The following is a 4,613-nucleotide window of genomic DNA, read 5'->3' as shown; positions in this document are numbered from 1 at the left end:
TAATGGTCACACTAGTGTTCTCGTGGACTTCGATGTATTTGGATATTCGTATTGCTCTCAGAGAGGTGACTATTTAAAAGATTTTACAAGTGCATTCTATCTTGGGACAGACAGGACTTTTAAGACAGCTTATATCGTTATAATACCCATTCGAAGAGGCATGCTAGTTTCAAAACGGAAACACAACAGAGAGTACTTGTGTAACGAATTGAGCCATTGGAAAATTACACAGTCTGGTGACCTAAATCACTAACCAGCTAAGCTTAGAAACGTTCGACAGAAAGACATTTTGTAGACCTCAACAAGGAGTGTGAGGTCTCGATTCTTGAGTCATGATCAGATACCATCAGAGGGTGCGCTCAGACTGTCGATGTGCTCATAATGGTGGCTAGGGTGAGAAAGTGAAGCCGCAGCGTACTCGCTCTCTAGGACAGTCTTCTTGTACGGGAAAGGAGAGAATGACGTCGTTTGCACTCATTCGTGCACTCTTCAAAAGTAGGGGAGCCTCGAATAACAATGCCTGATGCTGACGAGTATAAGAAACACTACAGGGCGCCAGAGAACACTTGCAAACCCAAAGCCACGTAACAAAAGAACAATGCCCGGCACAAACATGGGCGGGTTGAAACTCCTAATATAAGAGAAGGAAGCTATTTTACGAACCAAAAAACCACAGGTGCAACTAATCCCGAACAAAACAGACCAAACGAAAAAGGGGATCGGATGGCGGCTAGTAAGGACGGTGAACGGGACCGCCGAGCCACTGCGCCGAACAGTGCAGAGGGGACGCGGAAGTCGGTGACAGACGGGCGCTAGTGTAAGAGACGGCGTTGATATGGACGAAGCGACGGAAGTGTTATGAAACTGGATAGTGTGAATTTTGACATTGCTTTGTCGATGAAAGGTATCTTTACGCCAGTCCGTTGTGAATAGTACATATTGACTAAAAATAAGCATTAGCTTACCTTTAATTTTGTAATTGAATAATATTTAGTCTCAGAGAGGAGAAGATAGGTCAACTAAATTCCTTTCAATTTTTAGTCCAACAGAGAGATCGCACGTCGCGCTCAACCAATCACTTTTACCTGGTCGCTCGAGTCTACTATAGTATAACCCATAAGACTCTCGACTACTATCAGGTGAGTGAGATGTGGGATATTACTGTAACGCAACTAGCATAATCCACTAGTCCAGAACTCAACTGAGCTAATCCACTAATGATATGTGTCTGTGTCCGTTCTATGAGATACAGGCCATATCAGTTGCCTCATTTCTCCCGAAGCTGTCACCGTGTAGTATGTGATCACACGCGCTTGACGCAGTATGGTATCAGACGCCTTGGGATATATTGAAGAGGTTGTATCTAGTGATTGACTTCCTGGTGGACACTGCAGAGACAACACACACTAGTGGGATCTGAGTGAGGAAGACATCCGTAGAGTAGAGGAGGAGGAGAGACGGAGAAAGATGCTGAAGAATATTAAAGTTGCACCCCTCCATTTCAAAAATTGATAAGTTTGCCTGGCTTTGTACTCCTTATGAACAACAAGTTTAAAGAAACAAAATACTAAAGTATTAACGCACATTTAACCCGTCAGATTATAGAGGAGCTAATTACCAGTCAGGGAATATCGAGGGGTTATTTTACCCATCAGATTATGGAGGCACGCACTGTGTATTTACTCGTTCAGCTCAGGATATAGAGGAGTTTATTTACCAGTCAGATTAGAGGAAGTTAAATTTACCACGCTCAGATAAGTAGACCAGAGAGCTTCACTGCTACGAGTTCTTCAGGTCTCGATGTATATTGTAGACCGGGTAATGTATACACCGATCAGCTAGGATTAGTGGATATGCGAGGATCAGTTTAATCGAATCACAGTTCAGATATCACTCACTGTGAAAAAGGATACCTCGTCCGCATAGAAGGAAGTGTGTAGTAGCACGCAATCAGAACCTCAGATATATAAAGAGGCCGTAGGATTGAAGTATGTTATGCCTTTCAGAGAGTAAGAGTATTCGAAGGAGGATTTATATTCCATCCCCAGTTCGTAGCATAGAGGGGTAGGGCAGTTTAGATAGTTTTTTAAAAAGCTTCTCGGTAAATATCAATATATGGATAGGATGTTATCATTTACTCTCTGTACCAGTAGGATTTCAATAGATGGGAGCTCCCTTATTACTTTACAAGACTGTCTCGCACCGTCAGGTATAAAGCAGAGAGATCTCATTCTACACGACACGATCAGATTAGGTAGGATATTTTTAAATTAACTATCAGATAATTAAGATGGGCAGTTTGAGATTGGAACCCAGATCAGATATAGTGGCGTTATGATACCCAGTCGATGATATGGACTGGAGTGTATCACTGGAGGCCTCAGAGCTCCACGCACATATAGAGGAGATATGAGTCTTTCTACCAGAACTGTTACAAGATATGATGCGACGGAGTCTATCATTCGCGCACTACTTCAGGTGCCTCAAGTTCCAGATCTGTAGCGGATTTCATTATACCCTCAGGCAGGGTCTGTAAGTTTACAAAACCGGATGATTGATTGTGAACCTTCAAGTCTCAAGATATTTAGATTTTGAGATCGATTTATTTACAGTCCTGTTCTACAGTATATGGCTGTGGACAGAGTATACATGTGTACCTTTGAACACGAAGTCGAGATAGTATTCTGCCAGGAGCGACGTATATCATGTTACCGCAGATGCAGCTATTATAGCGGAGTTATTTTACCCAGATATCAGATATAGAGGGAGTTATATTTAACGCGTCCAGAGATACGACTTAGTGTAGAGGAAGTTATTTACCCAGTCAGATATAGGGAGCTATTTACCCAGTCGAACCTAAAGGTATTGATAGGATATAGGGTTTTTACCCCAGTCAGATTTTGAAGTGAGTTGATGGATATTACCAGTCAGGATTATAGAGGAGTTATTTACCCAGTCAGATATAGCGGAGTTATTTAACCACAGTCAGATATAGAGGAGTTAATTTACCAGTCAGTATAGAGGGTTATTTACCGTCAATGAAGAGTTCTACCCAGTTCCCCAAAGCAAAAAATTAATCGAGGATTACCAGTATTGAGGGAGTTATTTACCTGTCAGATATAGAGGAGTTTATTTTACCCAGACAATATAGAGGGGTTATTTACCCGGTATTGGGTTTCGTAGATTTAGAGGAGTTATTTACCCAGTCGATATAGAGGCAGTTATTTACAGTCTAGATATAGAGGGTTAATTACCATGTAGATATAGAGGAGTATTTACCAGTCAGATATAGGGAGTTATTTACCAGTCAGATTATAGAGAGATTATTTAACCAGTCCAGATATAGAAGGAGTTTTTACCAGTAGATAAGGATTTCAGTCAGATATGAGAGGAGTTATTTTACACCAGTCAGATGATGTGTAGTGACAGTGAGTCCATGGTTGACCAAACACCACTCTGCTCTGTCACCCCTGTTACTTATGGCTGTGCGGCCAGGCCACGACTCACACCATATTGAAGTTTGCCGGATGAACAAAACAGTGGTAGGCTGATCACCGACCACACGTGAGGACAGCTACAGGGAAGAGGTCGGAAGACGCTGACCTTCGTGGTGGCAAGGGACAACAGATCTCTCACTCAAAGGTCATTCAGACGAAAGGAGAGAGTGATGTGTGGGACTACAGGAACGATGGACTGAGCGCGGCCTCATTCCTCATCGATGGGGCTGTAGAGGAGCAGGTTGAGAGCTTCAAGGTTCCTTGGCGTCACTATCACCAACAACTAACATGTCCCCGCACACGCAAGAGCAGTCGTGAACAAAACCTATGGGTCTCAGATCCTCAAAAGGTTTTAAGCAGCTACACCATCGAGATTATCCTGCGGGTTGCGTCACCGCTGGTATGGCTACGCTCGGCCTCCGACGGGCAAGGCACTAAGAGGGTGGTGCAAACGGCCCAGTCATACCAAGCTTCCTGCATCTAGGAAGTGTACCAGGCAGTGTCAGAGGAAGGCCTAAAAATTGTCAAGACTCAGCCACCGCTAGTCAATAGACTGTTCTATCTGCTACCGCATGGCCAAGCGGTACCGGAGCGCCAAGTCTAGGTCCAAAAGGCTTCTAAACAGGTTCTATCCCAAGCCATAAGACTCTAATAGAAATTGCTACACACATATTGATTGGCAACCCCCCTTCTACGCTGCCTCCTCACTCTCTGTTACCATCTTATGCATAGCACCTTTAATACTCTACCTACATGTCACATATTTCCACAATTCCTCGACACCGGTACCCTCCCTGCACACTGCTGTACCCTGTATATCGCCGCATTGTTATTTTACCTGCTGCTCTTTAATTATTTGTTATTCTTATCTCTTACTTTCTTAACATTGCATAGTTGGTTAAGGGCTTGGTAAGTAAGCATTTCACTGAAGCACGTAAGGAGGTTTGTTTAGGGACAAACAACAGGTTGGTACTGCAGCAAGTCAAGGCTGGATGATGAAAGTAAGCGGAGTCTGAGGTTGTGCGCCATTGAGGGAGATGTACTGGGTCTGATTAGTGAAGTACTGTTTTGTTTATTACGTGATCATCAGAGACAGTTTTGTCGAGGAGAGACACT

Source organism: Salvelinus sp. IW2-2015, linkage group LG20 (genome assembly GCF_002910315.2).
Source record: "Salvelinus sp. IW2-2015 linkage group LG20, ASM291031v2, whole genome shotgun sequence".
Classification (NCBI taxonomy): domain Eukaryota; kingdom Metazoa; phylum Chordata; class Actinopteri; order Salmoniformes; family Salmonidae; genus Salvelinus; species Salvelinus sp. IW2-2015.
Note: the sequence above shows the minus strand (reverse complement) of the source record.